Source organism: Amblyraja radiata, chromosome 1 (assembly GCF_010909765.2).
Source record: "Amblyraja radiata isolate CabotCenter1 chromosome 1, sAmbRad1.1.pri, whole genome shotgun sequence".
Taxonomy (NCBI): Eukaryota; Metazoa; Chordata; class Chondrichthyes; order Rajiformes; family Rajidae; genus Amblyraja; species Amblyraja radiata.
In genome coordinates this window covers 132,250,607-132,270,731 of record NC_045956.1, presented here as the reverse complement: position 1 = coordinate 132,270,731, position 20,125 = coordinate 132,250,607, and the positions used below count along the sequence as shown (strand labels likewise).

The window sequence follows — 20,125 nt, the reverse complement described above, 5'->3', positions numbered from 1 at the left end:
GTATACATATCTAAGAGATAAATAACGCATCATCTGATTGGCGAGGCCCAGTCTTTTATTGCTTTGTGTACTGACTAAATGGGAACATTGCTACAATTCAGGGCAGAGGTGGAAGAGAGTTATAAGAGGCAGAAAATTACTCTGAAAGCTTCAGCAGGGAGGCCTAGGAATCTGTCACTCTGCTATCAAGGTTCAGACAATAACATTCTTCAGTGAACCACACTAATTGAAATTAACTCCCTGTGAACTAACAGACACTTCCCATCTTGACACGAAAAGAGTTAGCTTTGAGATTATATAACTGAGAATTGCTTTCTCATGTGGCCCGTACAAGTATTCCCAGACCTTTTAATGTTGTCCAGTTTTGACTAAAATCACCAAAGTGGTGTCAAACTCCATGTCACAAACAACAAAGCCATGCCTTGGGTGTATTTTTAGTTTTATGTGTAAGCTTCTTCTTTTCAATTCCAACATATATCCAGTAGTAAAATAAATGTTAAATGAACTTTACAGACTTGGGAAGTAAATACATACTCAGATGCTTATTCATTCTTCTCATAGGTAGGATTGATATAAATCCTGTGTTTTTAGCATAAGTTTTGCCTTGCAATACAGTTAAAAGGAAGTCAAATTTGGAAGATTATGCTGTGAACTATTTTCACTGACAACGGCACAACAACTCTCCCTCCTGGTCATGAGTTCCACACCAGTGGAGCACTTGCTGCTTTTGCTGCTGTTGCTGTGCTACATAATTTATTGTACTATCATATCATAGGGTTCTTCATTTGATCGTCACTGTATTGTTAGCTGCCAGGGCACATTTGCAGGTGGATGCACTTTACTAGCCAGATGTGCAAAAATACTAAAAACATACATATCAGATTTTATGCAGAAACATACTGAAGAGGTTACATTGGTACTTACACTAGGTACTAATTGTATACGTGATGCAAAGTTTCATCAATTTCTCATTTGCAACATTACCACCCTTTGAAGATGTATTTTTTGAGAATGTTGCCAAGACTCGAGACCTTGAGCTGTATGGTGAGGAAGGGCAACTAGGACTTTATTGTTTCGAGTGCAGGAGGATGAGTGGTGATCTTTTAAAGGTCTATGAAATAAGAGGGGAATGAATAAGATCAATGTGCAGAGTCTTTTATCCGGGGGAAAGGAATCACGAACCAGAGTAAATCGGTTTATGGTGAGAAGAGGAAGATTTCCTGGGAACCTGAAGCGAAACGTTTTCACTTATAGGGTGGTGGATATATGGAATGAGTTGTCAGTGGAGGTAGTTGTGGCAGGTACCATAATGGTATTTAGAAGACATCTGCCAGCACCTCCTCTTATGCCATGTGGATAGATTTCAAGAAATTACTATTCTCTTCCCTGAATTCTCTAGTTTCTATGACCCATTCCACAATAAATATTGATGAGAAATATTAATTTAACACTTTTTCTATCTCCTGTGGTTGCACATATAGACAGCCACATTGATTCATAGGAGGACATATTCCCTCCCTGGTCACCCTTTTGCTCTCAATATAGTTTAGAATCTCTTGGGATTCTCCAAAGTTTCTTTTGCCCTCCTGACTTTCCTCTTAAATGTACTTCCTACATCCCAACATTCCTCAACGGTTTAGCTTGATATCAGCTGCCTGTGCCTGATGTATGTCCTCTTCTTTTTCCTGACCAGTGCCTCAATATCCATGATAAAACCAGGTTTCTCCAATCCTTCCATCCATTCCCCTCAATCTAATAGGAACACGCAGTCCCTGAACTCCCCCTATCTCACTTCTGAAACCCTTCCACATGCCTGACGTCCCTTTACCTGCAAATATTCTCTCCCATTCAACTTTTGCAAATTCTTATTGAATGCCATTAAAATTAGCCTTGCCCAATTTATGACGTTAACTTATGACCCACTCCTATGTTTTTCCATAAATACTTTAAAACAAATAGAATTACGGTCACTCGTCCCAAAGTGCTCTCCCTGCCTGATTTCTCAAACAGGTCGTGTGTTGCCCTCTCTTTAGTATCTCTCTACACATTGTTTGAGAAAGTGTTCCTAAACACACTTAACAATTTCTGCCTCATCCAAACCCTTAGCACAATGTTAGCCCCAGTCAATATTAGGGAAGTTAAAAACACTTACTGTCACAACTATTACTCTTGCAGCTCTCTATGATCTCCATATATACTTATAGGTGTTTGTAAGGTGGGAGGTTAGACTTCATAGAGGATTAAAATGAACATTTCTGAGTTAATTGTTATGTTGTTAAAACATGGAACATGGCAGTGAAGGGGATTGTCTGACAGAGCAAACTCAGGTAGGATAAAATGAGAGCATGGGGAGTTATAAAACATAGAACATAGTACAGGAAAAGTACAACACAAGATCAGGCCCTTTGGGATATTTTTGCACAGGATACACATCTCTGTAATGGGGCACAGCTGACGAAGAGTTGGAGATGGTGTGAACAAGTAATGATATGGACGAAAGCTTTTGTAGTGTTCCAGGATATGGGGAACTGGACATATGTGGAGTTAAATGTCAGTTCAGGAATGAACAGAGTGTAGGCTGTGCACCTGATTCAGACTGAGTGAGTGACATTAATGTACACGTGTCTGGCAGCTTTACCATTTCTAAATTCTCAACTGAAAATTAATGCTGCTCAGGGATAGAGAAAGAGTTTGGCCCGCTGAGGCAAGGTCTCTGATATAAATTTCAAGACAGGGCAACAAATTTGTTATAATATATTTTTGTTTCCCTTTTCTTACAGTGCCAGAAAGAAAGGAGTGTAAAATGAGACTGATTATATTACAGGTTCTTGCAATGTCATGCTTTATGCCTAAGCACTAAAATGGGAAACTTATCCCAATACAATTTTACTACTCCTTTTGTGGTAAATGGTAAGAGTCAATTAGGATACAGCATTTTTCATAGCATTCAGGCAGTTAAATGCAAATGACCTCATATGCTCCTCTTCATTTCCTTCAATGCAACAGCACAGCCTGGAGGAAAAAGATTTGGAATAAAATACATGGTTTTTAGCCCAGCAGTGATCCATGCTCTCCTATAGTGGGTACATAGCACCACTTTCTGTGCTGAATGATTACGATTATATAAAAACACATTGGGACCAGTAACCATAATTCTATTAGTTTAAAAAAAGTTATGATCAAAGAAAGGACTGGTCCACGAGTTAAAGTCCTAAATTGGGACAAGACTAATTTTGAAGATATTGGACAGGAACTTGCAGAGTTTGTCTGGGAGATGCTGTTAAAGGTAAAGAATTAGACAATAGACAATAGGTGCAGTAGGCCATTCGGCCCTTCGAGCCAGCACCGCCTTTCAATATGATCATGGCTAATCATCCCCAATCAGTACCCCGTTCCTGCCTTCTCCCCATATCCCCTCTTTGCTATTTTTCAGAGCCCTACCTAGTAGATAGATAGATAGATAGATAGATAGATAGATAGATAGATAGATAGATAGATAGATAGATAGATAGATAGATAGATAGATTACGTAGAATTCTCTGTGGCAGGGAATTCCATAAATTCACAACTCTCTGGGTGAAAACATTTTTCTCACCTCAGTCTTAAATGACCTCCCCTTTATTCTAAGACTGTGACCCCTGGTTCTGGACTCGCCCAACATTGGGAACATTTTTCCTGCATCTAGCTTGTCCAGTCCTTTTATAATTATATATGTTTCTATAAGATCCCCCCTCATCCTCCTAAACTCCAGTGAATACAAGTTTAGTCTTTTCAATCTTTCTTCATATGACAGTCCCGCCATCCCAGGGATCAATCTCGTGAACCTACGCTGCACTGCCTCAATCACAAGGATGTCCTTCCTCAAATTAGGAGGCCAAAACTGTACACAATACTCCAGATGTGGTCTCACCAGAGCCCTATACAACTGCAGAGGAACCTCTTTCCTCCTATACTGAAATCCTCTTGTTATGAAGGCCAACATTCCATTAGCTTTCTTCACTGCCTGCTGTACCTGCACGCCAACTTTCAGTGACCGGTGAACAAGGACGCCCAGGTCTCGCTGCACCTCCCCCTTACCTGACCTAACCCCATTGAGATAATAATCTGCCCCCTTGTTTTTGCCACCAAAGTGGATAACCTCACATTTATCTATATTATACTGCATCTGCCACGCTTCTGCCCACTCACTCAACCTGTCCAGGTCACCCTACAACCTCCTAACATCCTCTGCACAGTTCACACTGCCACCCAGCTTTGTGTCATCCGCAAACTTGCTAGTGTTGCTCCTAATTCTCTCTTCCAAATCATCATTAATATATATGGTAAACAGTTGCGGCCCCAACACCAAGCCTTGCGGCACTCAACTCGCCACTGCCTGCCATTCTGAAAAGGACTCGTTCACTCCTACACTTTGCTGCCAACCAATTTTCTATCCATGTTAACACCCTACCCCCAATACCATGTGCTCTAATTTTAGTCACCAGTCTCCCGTGTGGGACCTTATCAAAGGGTTTCTGAACGTCTAGATACACTACATCCACTGGCACCCCTTCATCCATTTTACTTGTCACATCCTAAAAAAAAATCCAGAAGATTAGTGAAGCATGATTTCCCTTTCATAAATCCATGTTGACTTGGACTAATCCTTTTACTGCTATCCAAATGCCCCATTATTACCTCTTTAATAATTGACTCCAGCATCTTTCCCACAACCGAAGTCAGGCTAACTGGTCTGTAATTCCCTGTTTTCTCTCTCGCTCCTTTCTTGAAAAGTGGGATAACATTAGCTATCCTCCAATCCACAGGAACTGATCCTGAATCTATTGAACATTGGAAAATGATCACCATTGCGTCCATTATTTCTAGAGCCACCTCCCTGAGGACCCTGGGATGCAGACCATCAGGCCCAGGGGATTTACCATCCTTCAGTCCCATTATCCTACCCAATACTATTTCTCGCCTAATGAAAATTTCTTTCAGTTCCTCTACCCCCTTAGATCCTCTGTCCTCCAGTACATCTGGGAGATTGTTTGTGTCTTCCTTAGTGAAGACAGATCCGAAGTACCTATTCAACTCTTCTGCCATTTTCTTGTTGCCCATAATAATTTCACCCGTGTCTGCCTTCAAGGGACCCACATTTGACTTTGCTGCTCTTTTTACCTTAACATATCTAAAGAAGCTTTTACTGTCCTTCTTTATATTCCTGGCCAGCTTCCCTTTGCATTTCATCTTTTCAGCCCGTATTGACCTGTTATGTTTCCTTCTGTTGTCCTATGAAAGTTTCCCAATCCTCTGGCTTCTGTCTACTCTTTGCTGTGTTATACATCTTTTCTTTTAGTTTTATTCTATCCCTAACTTCTCTTGGCAGCCACGGTTGCCTCCTACTCCCCTTAGAATCTTTCTTCCTTTTTGGAATGAAATGATCCTGCGTCTTCCGGATTATGCCCAGAAAATCCTGCCATTGCTGTTCCACCATCATTCCTGCTGGGATCCCTTTCCAGTCTACCTTGGCCAGCTCCACTCTCATGCCTTCATAGTCCCCTTTGTTCAACTGCATCACTGACACTTCTGATTTAACGTTCTCCTTCTCAAATTGCAGATTAAAACTAATCATATTATGATCACTACCTCCAAGCGGTTCCTTTACCTCGAGTTCTCTTATCATATCTGGTTCATTGGACAACACTAAATCCAGAATTGCCTTTTCTCTGGTCGGCTCCATTACAAGCTGCTCTAAGAATCCATCTCGGAGGCATTCTACAAATTCTCTTTCTTGGGGTCCTGAACCAACCTGATATTCCCAGTCTACCTGCATATTGAAATCCCCCATCACCACAGTGGCATTACCTTTGTTACATGCCAGTTTTAACTCCTGCAGCAACTTACACCCTCAATCCGGGCTACTATTTGGGGGTCTGTAGATAACACCAATTAGAGTCTTCTTGCCTTTACAATTCCTCAACTCAATCCACAGTGACTCTACCTCATCAGTCCCTATGTCTTCCCTCGCAAGGGACTGAATTCCATCCCTCACCAGCAGAGCTACCCCCCCTCATCTGCCCACCTGCCTGTCCTTTCTATAGGATGTATAACCCTGAATATTAATTTCCCAGGCCCGATCCTCCTGCAGCCACGTCTCAGTAATCCCCACAATGTCATATCTATCAACCTCTAACTGAGCCTCAAGCTCATCTACTTTACTTCTTATACTATGCGCATTCATATACAACACTTTTAATTCCTTACGCATCTCACCTTTCACATCGATCCGTATTACACTTGGCCACTCTCCTATCCCTTTGTGAGCTTCCTTTCCCGTTAATTCTGGGGTAATTAACCATCCATTTACTCTCTTTCCCTTTAACTCCAATACAATTCAATACAATACAATTCAATTTATTGTCATTTGGACCCCTTGAGGTCCAAACGAAATGCCGTTTCTGCAGCCATACATTACAAACAAATAGACCCAAGACACAACATAATTTACATAAACATCCATCACATTGCTGTGATGGAAGGCCAAAAAAACTTCTCTCTCCACTGCACTCTCCCCCCCGATGTCAGAGTCAAAGTCAAAGTCAAAGCCCCCGGCGTGCGCTCGCAGAGTCCCGCCGCCATTCCAAGCCACGCGGGGTGGTGCTGTAAGGCCCCGCTCCAGGTGCTCTTCAACCCCGCAACTCGGGCGGGAGAAGTCGCCGCTGCGGAAGCCCCGAAAAGCGGTCTCCCTCCAGGGACCCGCGGGCTCCCGGTGCCGCCGTCTGCCAGACCCGCAGTTGCAGCCACCGAATCTCCGGAGGTCGGGCCGCAGCAGCGTCCACCACAGCTCCACCCGCTCTGGACTCGACCAGTTCCGCGACGGTGAGGTGAGTAGTCGGCACCAGTGCCCCCGGTCTTCCTGTTGGAGGCCGCTCCTCGTTGCAGCCCCAACGACAACGGAGACCCGACAAAGAAAAGGTCGGGTCTCCCGTGCAGGGAGAGATTTAAAAGTTACCCCCTCCCCCCCCACACCACCCCCACCCACCCACACACATACCCCAACAAAAAATAACAAAAACTACATAAAAACATAGACATAAAATAATAAAAACGCAGACGGACTGCAGAGGCCGCTGCTGACGAGAGTCGCGCCGCCTACCGGTTACTCCGTCCTCGACTATCCCATTTGACACCCCACCCCCCCTTATTCAGTTTAAAACCACCCGTGTAGCAGTGGCTCTCTCTTGAAAGCATCCAGAGAATCTGCCTCCACCACCCTCTGAGGCAGAGAATTCCACAGACTCACGACTCTCTGTGAGAAAAAGTGTTTCTTTGTTCTAAATGGCTTACTCCTTATTCTTAAACTGTGGCCCCTGGTTCTGGACTCCCCCAACATCGGGAACATGTTTCCTGCCTCTAGCGTGTCCAAACCCTTAACAATCATATATGTTTCAATAAGATCCCCTCTAAGTTTTCTAATCTCCAGAGTGTACAAGCCCAGCTGCTCCATTCTCTCAGCATATGACAGTCCCGCCATCCCGGGAATTAACCTTGCGAACCTACGCTGCACTCCCTCAATAGCAAGAATGTCCTTCCTCAAATTAGGGGACCAAAACTGCACACAATACTCCAGGTGTGGTCTCACAAGGCTCTGTACAACTGCAGAAGGACCTCTTTGCTCCTATATTTGATTCCTCTTGTTATAAAGGCCAACATGCCATTCGCTTTCTTCACTGCCTGCTGTACCTGCATGCTTACTTTCATAGACTGATGACGACGGACCCCCAGATCCCAATGTACTTCCCCTTTTCCCAACTTGACGCCATTTAGATAGTAATCTGCCTTCCTGTTTTAGCTACCAAAGTGGATAACCTCACATTTATCCGCATTAAACTTCATCTGCCATGCATCTGCCCACTCCCCCAACCTGTCCAAGTCACCCTGCATTCTCATAGCATCCTCCTCACAGTTCACACTGCCAATCAGCTTTATGTCATCTGCAAATTTGCTAATGGTACTTTGAATCCCTTCATCCAAATCATTGATGTATATTGTAAATAGCTGCGGTCCCAGCACCGAGCCTTGCGGTACCCCACTAATCACTGCCTGCCATTCTGAAAGGGACCCGTTAATCCCTATTCTTTGTTTCCTGTCTGCCAACCATTTCTCTATCCATGTCAGCACTCTACCCTCAATACCATGTGCCCTAATTTTGCCCACTAACCTCCTATGTGGGATCTGATCAAATGCTTTCTGAAAGTCCAGGTACACTACATCCACTGGCTCTCCCTTGTCCATTTTCCTAGTTACATCGTCAAAAAATTCCAAAAGATTAGTCAAGCATGATTTCCCCTTCGTAAATCCATGCGGACTCGGACCGATCCTGTTACTGCTATCCAAATGTTCGGCTATTTCATCTTTTATAATTGAATCCAGCATCTTCCCCACCACCGATGTCAGGCTAACTGGTCTATAATTCCCTGTTTTCTCTCTCCCGCCTTTCTTAAAAAGTGGGATAACATTAGCTACCCTCCAATCTACAGGAACTGATCCTGAGTCTATAGAACATTGGAAAATTATCACCAATGTATCCACAATTTCTAGTGCCACTTCCTTAAGTACCCTGGGATGCAGACCATCAGGCCCAGGGGATTTATCAGCCTTCAGTCCGATCAGTCTATCCAACACCATTTCATGCCTAATGTGGAGTTCCTTCAGTTCCTCCGTCACCCCAGATCCTCTGGCCACTACTATATCGGGAAGATTGTTTGTGTCCTCCTTAGTGAAGACAGATCCAAAGTACCTGTTCAACTCGTCTGCCATTTCCTTGTTCTCCATAATAAATTCACCTTTTTCGGTCCAACTTTGGTCTTAACTAATTTTTTCCTCTTCACATACCTAAAGAAGCTTGTACTATCTGTATTCTTGGTTAGCTTACCTTCGTACCTCATCTTCTCTCCCTGTATTTTCTTTTTGGTTACCTTCTGTTGTTCTTTAAACATTACCCAAGCCTCTTGCTTCCCGCTCATCTTAGCTACGTTGTACTTCTATGCTTTAATTTTTATACTGTCAGAGATGTCCCTTGTCAGCCATGGTCGTCCCTTTCTCTCCTTGGAATCTTACTTTATCCTAGATTCAGATTTATCCTAGGAATGAACTGATCCTGCACCTTCTGTACCTGCCATTTTTGATCCACTGTCATCCCTGCTAGTTTATCTTTCCAGTCAACTTTGGCCAGCTCCTCCCTCATGGCCCCATAGTCCCCTCTATTCAACTGTAACACTGACACCTCCGATCTACCCTTTTCCCTCTCCAATTGTAGATTAAACTTGACCATGTTATGGTCACTACCTCCTAATGGCTCATTAACCTTGAAACATAGAAACATAGAAACATAGAAAATAGGTGCAGGAGTAGGCCATTCGGCCCTTCGAGCCTGCACCGCCATTCAATATGATCATGGCTGATCATCCAACTCAGTATCCTGTACCTGCCTTCTCTCCATACCCCCTGATCCCTTTAGCCACAAGGGCCACATCTAACTCCCTCTTAAATATAGCCAATTAACTGGCCTCAACTGCCTTCTGTGGCAGAGTTCCAGAGATTTACCGCTCTCTGTGTGAAAAATGTTTTTCTCATCTCGGTCCTAAAGGATTTCCCCTTTATCCTTAAACTGTGACCCCTTGTCCTGGACTTTATCAAATCCGTCCTTTATCAAATCCGGTTCATTACATAACGCTAAATCCAGAATTGCCTTCTCCCTGCCAGGCTCCAATACTAGCTATTCTAAGAATCCATCACGAAGGCACTCTATAAAGTCCCTTTCTTGGGGTCCAGTACCAACCTAATTTTCTCAGTCTACCTGCATGTTGAAATCTCCCATAACAACCACAGCATTACTTTTGCTACATGCCAATTTTAACTCCTGATTGAACTTGCGCCCTATGTCCAGGCTACTGTTTGGGGGCCTGTAGATTAGTCCCATTAGGGTCTTTTTACCTTTACAATTCCTTAGTTCTATCCATACTGACTCCACATCTCCAATTAAATGTTACCCCTTGCAAGGGACTGAATTTCATTCCTCACCAACAGGGCAACCTCAACCCCTCTGCCCACCTGTCCGTCTTTTCGATAGGAGGTATACCCTTGAATATTCAGTTCCCAGCACTGGCCCTCTTGTAGCCATGTCTCAGTAATTCCCACAACATCATAGTTGCCCGTTTCTAACTGAGCCTCAAGCTTGTCCACTTTATTCCTTATACTTTGCGCATTCATATACAGCACTTTGACCTCCGTATTCACTTCCCCCCTCGCACGTTTGCAATTGGCCCTGACCTTACTCTGTTGTCCATTCTCTAGCTTTCCTTCCCATTAATTCGAGAATCTTTTGTAATTTTTCCTGTAGCCACTTCGCCTTCAACTCCATCTTTATACTCCCAATTTGTCAATCCCTCCCCTCCACTATTTAGTTTAAACCCACCCGTGTAGCCATAGCAAACCTGCCTGCCAAATGGGAGATTTTTTAATGGTGAGTGTCAAGTCAAAGGACTAATGAAAGGACTAATGCTAAATTAAAATCACAAGCGCACAATAGTAGGAAAAGAACATATACCGTACAGGTGAAATGGACTTAAAAGGGGAGGAGTATTATGTATGTAATAGAAGTGATGTTACCTGCCTCCAAGTTAAAGGAGGAGGAGCGTTAGGTATGGGATAATTAGGATAAGTAATTGGTGTCTTGTGATGTCTTGGACAAGTACGCATGAGCAGGGGGAGACTGGAGGTGGCGTCCTGCAGTAAAGAAGCTTGTATGATTCCTCCCGTGTCCGAGCCTTTATTCAAGACTGTTCAAAGCATCCGAATACACAACAATTGGCGACGAGGATAAAAGAACGAAGATAAGAACAAGGCCAGCAAGAAGAATCGAAAACAAAAGTTAAAAATGGAAGTAGTATTTGGAAACAAATGGAACAGCACCAAGCCAAATGGTTTTGAATTGGCGCCAAAAAGAAAAAAGGTAGGAACGGGAAGCAATAGCTCAGGGAAGAGCTAGGAAAACAAGCAGGGGCAGTAAGGGTCACCAAGCACGGTGTCAGCTTACCTGGAATGTATCCAGGGCTGTGCAGCCCACAGCCAAGCCCAAGCAGCAGCCACAGTCATCAGGTGGGGGCCTAGTACCGTGAAGGCCACGGACAGGTCCAGAGAAGCCACCGACAAGAGGACCATGTAGCCCACGGCCAGCCCCAGTAGCAGTCACAGACATCAGGTGAGGGCCTAGTACCGTGTAGGCCACGGACAGGTCCAGAGAGCCACCGACAGAGGCTGAGTCTTCAGCCCAACCGGGAACAGTCAACCCGGTGGGGGGAGAAAACAGAGAAAGCCCAGTCGGGATCAGAGTCAGCCCGACCGTGAACAGAAAAGCGGACAGGCCCGCGAGAGAAGTTGACTTGCGGCTAAAACTTGAACAGTATAATCTAAGAGACTGTCCTCAAAAACTGCCTCGATCGCCAGCAAAGGCATGCAGGACTGATTATCTACAGCACCCGATTAGCAGCTGGTTTTTCACCTGCTAAAAGACTAAACTGTTAAATACCTTAAGACCTACAACATCCAAATGCCTTCAAAGTAATGGCTGAAGCAATAAATCAAGTGGAACTGTAAATTAATTGCTGAATCTGCCAAAATAAAAAGGGGAAAAAAAAATGGAAAAGAAGTGTTTGGTCATTGAGTGAAATCCAGTTCATCATTTCGGGGTGGATGAATCAGATCCCTTTCAAGCGGGGAATCTGCACAAAAACATTAGAAGACTTGACAGTGAAAAACCGGCTGCTAATTGGGAGAATTCAGGGACAGTGTCCCAAAGGACAAAGGACAAAGGACATTTATTGTCATATACACCAATTGGTGCAGTGAAATTTGAGTTACCATGCAGCACACAAATAAGATTTATCATAAAACATAAAACATTCCTGTTGAATTGAAGAGCAAGGCTGGTAGCTGGACAGAGTGGTGAAGAAGGTATTTAGCACAGTTGCACAGGGTACTGAGGATAGGAGATGGAATATCATGGTACCGTTTTCTAAGAGAAGAGAGGGACCACATTTGGAATATCGTGTACAGTTCTGGTTATCCTGCTTTAGGAAGGGAGTTATTAAGCTAAATAATAAAGGAGGCAGAAAATTTTAAGCAGGATGCTACCGGGACTAGAGGGCTTGAGTTATAAGGAGGTTAAGCTGGGACTTCTTTACCAGGAACATAGGAGTCTGAGGGTTGACCTTATAGTGGTATACAGTGGTATAGATAAAGTGAACAGTCTGAAGAAGGGTCTCGACCAGAAATGTCACCCATTCCTTCTCTCCAGAGATGCTGCCTGACCGGCTGAGTTACTCCAGCATTTTATGTCTACCAAGTGAACAGTCATATTCTTTTCCTTAGGGTATAGGGGGTCTAGAACTAGAGGGCATAGGTTTAAAGTGAGGAGGGGAAAGGTTTAACAGCGCCCGAGGGGCAATTTCTTCATGCAGAGGATACTTGGTATGCAGAATGAGCTGCTGGAGGAAGCTGCAGAGGTGGATACAATGGTGACATTTAAATGACAGTTAGATGGCGAATTGGACAGGAAAGGTTTAGAAGGATCAAACATAAATCTTGGACAAGATGGGCCAAAGGTCTTGTTGCCATGCTGAATGACTATATGACTGCTCAAAATGAAGAAGGAGAATTTCGGATGATATTAAGAGCCCAAGGTGCTTGTATCGAGAGCACACAGCAGCCCTGGCAGAAGGAGTGCACAATCACAAAATGTGGCCATCAAGCAACTCCTGCTCTAGTGGAAAAGTCTACAGTTTCTCCATTGCCCTCAATAGTCACCTCAGAATCCACAAAACTAGACTCAATACAACTCATCGTGTATCCTGACTAAGAAAATAAGGGAAATTAAAATGTTCCACTTGCTAAAATCTCATTTACTGTGTTCGCAGGTAAGGCCGTGAACAACACTTTGTATGAAATGGTACTTAAAAATCAAGGAAGAAATCACTTTAAATTTGTCATTTATCATGATGTTTTGACTTGAATGTTTCTTTCAATTTTAAATTTGGCAGAGGCTTATATGGATCAAACATCTGTTCCATGAAAAATAACTTGCCCCTCTCACTCCATCTTTATCTTTGACTGCTAATATTTTCAACTATCTCATCAGCTTTTAGAATAATAATTCTTCAGATTTTCTACCACATTAAGAACATAATAGCATGGGGGCATATGCATTAATTTACATTGAATGTCATTGAATTTACAGCACAGTGGATCATGTGATTATAAGGCTTTTGCCGGTATATATGCATATTCCATCTACTACATCCCACTCTGTCAGCACTTCTGTTTAATCCTTTTTCTCTCATTTTTTAATCCAGATACCCTAAAAGACATCCATGCTATTTCGCCCAATCATTTCTCACCACTCTGACTTTGAATTTTTTTCCAAACACTTTGCTGATTTTATTAGTGACTAACACATATCTCTGGCTCTTAATCTGTATCAGTGAAATGTTCACTACTACCTGCACACACAGTTGAAATACGTGTGTATTTCTACAACTTATTTGTTTTCTTGATGAATGTGAATGTTGAGGCATCATGGTGGGTGCAAAGCCCCAAACAATTGATGACAAGAGTGTCATGCAGCTGGAACTGAAATGATAACACAATTCAAAGCTAGTTCATATCAACTTTAAGAACATATTCATGGAGATAACATGCATTGTGCTAATGTGATTCTATAAGTCTCTGCCTTCAGCATGTGGGCTGGTTGAGAGAGAGCCGTCACATGTCTTCAAGGTTACGGAGGACAAACCTAGACACGAGTAGCCACAAATTCAATCTGTTCAGCAAATTGAGTTGCATGTGGAACTGGCACAGAGGAAGAGTGGAGGCCTGGGGCTGATTAGCTATGATGGTATTGAATGGCAAAGCAGGCTTGTGGGACTAGGTAGGTTACACCTGCTCCTAATTTTCTTGTGTTCTTATGTTATCTTGTATTCCCTCTTTAGGGCTCCCAAATGCAGGAAGTACTCAATTGATATACAGGTATAATAATATTTATTAATATTATTAATGGATTGAAAAACTTAGCATACACCATCATTTTTAACTATTGGGTGTTTTGGTTTTATAAAAAAGCACTAGAGGGTGGCACAGTGGAGTAGCGGCAGTGCTAGGCTTTACAGCACCAGAGGCCCGGGTTCGATCATGAATATAGGTGCTTGTCAGTACGGAGTTTATACACTCTCCCCGTGACCGCATGGGTTTCTCCGAGATCCTCAGTTTCCTCACACACCAAAGATGTACAGGTTTGCAGGTTCATTGAATTGGTACGAATGTAAAATTGTCCCTAGTATCTGCAGGGTAGCGTTAATGTGCCGGGATCGCTGGTGGATGCGGACTCAGTGGGCCAAAGGGCCTGTTTCTTCGCTGTATCTCTAAACTAATCTAAAGTATAAACAGGATTCTTTCATCTATTGTATTGCATTATCTGTGGGTGTTGAAGGAGGAGGATGCAGAATCAATGACTGCTCCAAATGTAAAATTCAGTTCTCATGGAATTTGTGCCTGTTGTGATCTTATTAGGTCATATGGTTCTCTCAGCAAAGGGTTAACCCACATGCAAAATATCCTTGTGCACTCTACTGAAACTAATCACAGAATGGTACTTTCCTTTACATCCAAGCACCCCAGGGTACGTTGAATCAAAGATGCAAGTGTTTGCAACTAAGTATTAAAAAGCAAAGCTGCGTTTCAGGAAACTAGAAATGTATAAGAAGTTTTCTTCATTAAATGACAAGTACTGCGGTTCATGCTTTTTAAAGCTTCATGCTGTTACTGCCTGACCACTTTCTTCCTGTACTAATGTGTACCTTTGCTCTCTCCCTCTTTTTAAGCAGTCTTTGTTCATTGTGCTGGGAGCTCACAAAAGATGCTGCAAATCTACACTTTTGTTCAGATGGTTGGATACCATGTCAAAGTGTTCGGTTAAGCCAAATGGAACTTGCCTCACTTTAGCCATTGGTTGGTTCGCCAGTTGTGGTCTGAGACTTATCTGAGTAACTTGAGAGTTCTGTTCAATTTCCCTTCACTTGCTTTCACAGACCAGTACTTTTTATTTCACCTCATCTGTCTGCTATCATGTTAACAAGCTGAAGTGAATCTCTGCAGTGTATTGACAACATAATAAAACAGGATTTGGATTTCATTGTGAAGAATGACTCACTTCTTGGGTTTTAAAATTCTACCTCAGGTGCTTTCATCTGCTTCAGTGATCAAAACAGCTGACATAGCAGATGCCTGAATGAGAAGCAAAAAGGTAACTTAGTTTCACTGCCCAAATAAAAGGCTTGTCCTCTATATCTGTCTGCTTACAGCTACCTCGTGAAAAGAGAAGAGAGCAACGAGTGCAGGATTTTCATGAAAAGTGCGCTGTTATGTGTGAGGGGGTGGGGATGGCAGTAGGTTGATGGAAGAAGAATCTACATAATTTAAAAGCATAATTTCCTCCCCAAATCTGGAAAAGAATGGCTCATGGAAGCAGCAAAGAAAATGGAGAACATTTGTGATGCAAGATACTATACCGTTATTGCACTTATTTTGGAAATAATACGTTCATGTTTACTTATTTGAATATTAATTTAAACTGAAATTACAGTCGACACTTGAGACAACTTCACTTCCCCCTTTAGTGAAGGGAATGCTTGGTACTGTGTGGTACTTTGTCACCGTAACCATGTTTGAGCCTGAACGATGAATACTAGCATAACATGGTGGCGCAGTGGAAGAGTTGCTGCCTTACAGCGCCAGAGACCCAGGTTTGATCCTGACTGCAGGTGCTGGCTCTGTGGAGTTTGTATGTTCTCCCCATGATCTGCATGTGTTTTCTCTGGGATCTCTGGTTTCCTCCCACATTCCAAAGATGTGCAGGTTTGTAGGCTAATTGGCTTGGTATAATCACAAATTGTCCCTAGTGTGTGTAGGATAGTGTTTGTGTGCGAGGATTGCTGGTCGGCGTGGACTCGGTGGGCAGAAGCGCCTGTTTCTGTGCTGTATCTCTAAACTAAACTAAACCACTTTGTGGGAACATCTTAAGGTCATAAGTGAGCAGAATTCGGCTATTTGGCCCATCAAATCTACTCCGTCATTCAATCATGGCTGATTTATCTCTCCCTCCTAACCCCATTCTCCTGCCTTCTCCCCATTACCCCTAACACCCGTACTCATCAAGAATCTATCTATCTCTGCCTCAATGGCCCATCCCAACCCATTTCTCATGCAACATCCACTTTGCTGCATCAATCATATGATCAAGATTATAATTACTGGCCAAGGTCATCTGTAGATTCTCTATCTTTGGTGAGACCAGCTAATCTGCCACAGAAGGTAGTTGAGGCCAGTTCATTGGCTATATTTAAGAGGGAGTTAGATGTGGCCCTTGTGGCTAAAGGGATCAGGGGTTATGGAGAGAAGGCAGGGATGGGATACTGAGTTGGATGATCAGCCATGATCATATCGAATGGCGGTGCAGGCTCGAAGGGCCGAATGGCCTACTCCTGCACCTATTTTCTATGTTTCTATGTTTCTATCTTTGGTGAGACTAGCTAATTTAATATAGAAACTGGGAATTTCAGACCTCTAAAGTAAATATATTCACACATATCAATTTGTGTTTAGTAAATCTATATCAGTTGGAAATGTTCATTGTAAGTGAATAGTGCAATAAATTATTTCCACCGTCATACCGCAACCAAAATAAAGTTACTTTCTGTTTTTGTGTTCAAACTGGCTGCCTTCCTTCCTGCATTCCATGGCTTTCATAACAGTGAAGTAAGGGGTCATGGGTTGTGGGAAGTATAATAGCATGGTTAATAGTTAGAAGTATGCTAAAAGCGGCCATCTTTAGTCAGAAGGTGGTGAATCTGTGGAATTGTTCGCCACCGAAGGCTGTGGAGGCCAAGTAAATGGATATTTTTAAGGCAGAGATAGATAGATTCTTGATTAGTACAGGTGTCTGGGGTTATAGGGAGAAGGTAGGAAAATGAGGGGGAGATAGATCTGCCATGATTGAATGGCAGAGTAGACTTGATGTGCCAAATGGCCTACGTCTGCTCCTATGACTTATGACCTTATGATCTGCAAACTGTACATTAGTGGGGTGCCTCAAGAATTAGTGAGGGATCACAGGTCTTTTACAATCTTTATTAATGACAGATAAAAGGGCTAAATGTAGGGTTGCAATTCTGGCGATAGCACAATGATAGCTTGAGGATACAATGTGTCTACAAATGATTGATAACAGAATAAGTGAATGGGCAAATAATATCTATTGGAATATAAAATGGGTGAAAATGTGACATTGTCTGTTTTGGGAGGTAGAAAATAAATGCACGGTACTAGCCGGATGGTGTGAGACTGATGTGGGACAGTTTCTTCCCAGCTGTTATCAGGCAACTGAATCATCCTACCACAACCAGAGCAGTCCTGAACTACTATCTACCTCATTGGTGACCCTCGGACTAACCTTGATCGGACTTTGGTGGCATTACCTTGTACTAAACACGGTGGCTTTATCTTGCACTTATCTTGTATCTATTCTCTGTAAATGGCTCGATTGTAATCATGTATTCCGCTGACTGGATATCACGGGACAAAAGCTTTTCACTGTACCCCGATAAACGTGACGTTGTTCATAAATATCTCAGTGTTCTCTGCCTAAGAGGACAGTGGAGGCAGGTTCTCTGGATGCTTTCAAGAGAGAGCTAGATAGGGCTCTTAATAATAGCAGTCAGGGGATCTGGAGAGAAGGCAGGAACGGGGTACTGATTGGGGATGATCAGCCATGATCATATTGAATGGCGGAGCTGGCTCGAAGGGCTGAATGGCCTACTCCTGCACCTATTGTCTATTGTCTATTGTTCTCACACATCAAACACAGAAAGTTAACATGCAGATGATGCAAGCAGTCAAGGGAAATAGGATGATGGCTGGGATTACAAGGGAGGTACAGTTCAATGGAAGGAAGGCTCTCTGCAGCTATACACAATGTTGTTGACATCATATCTGGAGTATAGAGTGTGGTTTTGTTCTCCTTATTTACAAAACAACATACTTTTTATAGATTCCTGTGATGCAGGGGTTGGCCTCTGAAGAAAGATTGAGCAGGGCTTGTCCACTGAGGAAAGTTTGTCCACACAATCTGGAGTTTAGAGGAATGAAATGTAATCTCTTCAAATACATATGAGATCCTGAGCAGGTTTGCTGGCTTGATTACTGGGATGATAGTTACCCTGGAAGGAGGCACATGCTCAGGATAAAAGGTCAGTGATGGTGATAGATGGAATTTCTTCACTTTGGAGGGTGGGGAATTCTCTGGCGATAGAGCTAAGGTTGCTGAGCTATTAAGTATATTTAAAGCTGTGATTAAATATTTTTTGGAATATAGAGGATCAAAGGTTAAGACGATCAATCTTGCAGGATATCAACCTTACATTATCAACCTTTTAATTAATGAAGATTGCAATTTCAATTACTGCATCAGCTGTAAAGGACATTGAAATGTTCTGATGGTGTAAAAATCTTAATTTATTTTCAAATCTTATATAAAAATCTTATATCAATATTACAATTATAAATCATATTATATGATAAAACTAATGGTATTGAGAAGGTTCGAGATAAGAGGTTTTGTGTTCAAAAGTAAAGAAGGTGGGATTGGGAATAATGTACTAATGTAGATCCAGAGTTGGTTGACAAACAAGAAACAGTGTAGGCATAAATGGATCCTTTTCTGGGTGGCAGCTAGTGAATGGAGGGGCTGCAATAGGGATCAGTGCTTGGGTCCCAGCTACTCACAATGTCTATTCATAATTTAGTTAAGCAAACTAAATGTAACATTTCTAAGCTGGCAGATGGCACAAAGTTGAAGTTTTTGCACATTGTGAGAAAGATGCAGCTTAAGCTCTAAAATTAATTGACCAAGTTGTGAGAGTGATTAAATGCAGGGCAGGTGCAGTTGAATTTGCATAAACTTGAGGTTATCCATTTTTGTTCTAAAACAAAAAGGGCAGACTATTATCTAAATGTTGACAGATTGGGGACAAGGAAAGTGAAACCACTCCCGAGTGACCTGTGTATGTGTCGCTGAAAGCAAGCATTCAGGTGCAGAAAGTAATTAGGAAGGATATGCTGTCCCTCATTGCAAATAAAATTGAGTATAGGAACAACAATATCCTGCTGCAGCTGTACATTTTCAGACCACATATGGAGTTAGTCATAGAGTCATGGAATTATACAGTGTGGAAACAGCAGCCTAACTTGCCCATGGTTTCCAGCATGCTCCATGTAAACTAGTCATTATGTCATAAGTGATAGGAGCAGAATTAAGCCATTCAGCCCATCAAGTTTTCTCCTCCATTCAATCATGGCTGATCTATCATTCCCTCCTAACCCCATTTTTCTGCCATCTTCCCATAACCCCTGATACCTATACTAATCAAGCATCTATCTATCTCTGCTTTATCTCTGCTATCTATCTCTGTTTTGGTGGGACTAAACAGGTGGGACTGGTTTGGCTCATATCTACACGGATAGAGTTTGGCCCATATCCTTTGTGTTGTCAGTCATGATGCCAGATCGGTAATGAATACGCACACACACGCACTAAGGTGAACGCACATATTGGGATTTATTTCCAACAATAAACAAGGGCTAGAATCATCCCCACAGCTTCCTTTGTCCCATCCCCTCTGGGCTCCTGTGTTTATAAGGGGTAGATCTGAAGGATCGGGTTAATTGGTCCAATGAACCTTAATTGGACTTGGTTGTGGCTCGTTTGCCCAGGGCCATGAGAGGAGCGAACCTGAAAGTGGACATGTCGTCAAACCTTCTATCCATGTACCCGTCCAAATGTATTTTAAACATATTATAGTACCTGCCTCAACTACTGCCTCTGGAAGGTCGTGCAATACACCTACCACCCTTCATGTAGAAAGGTTGCCCCTATAAGATCACCCCTCATCCTCTCGCACTCCAATAAATAAATTCCTAGCATGCTCAACCTCTCCCTATAGTCCCAAGTCCTGGAAACAACCTCGTAAACCTT

The 20,125-nt window shown here is 42.7% G+C and overlaps 1 protein-coding gene across 1 annotated transcript in view; it reads right to left on the bottom strand.

The window, feature by feature from the left end:
• fgf10 (fibroblast growth factor 10) overlaps nucleotides 1–20,125 on the bottom strand; it is a 146,772-nt gene that overhangs the window by 100,677 nt on the left and 25,970 nt on the right. The gene's annotated exons all lie outside the window — the stretch shown is intronic.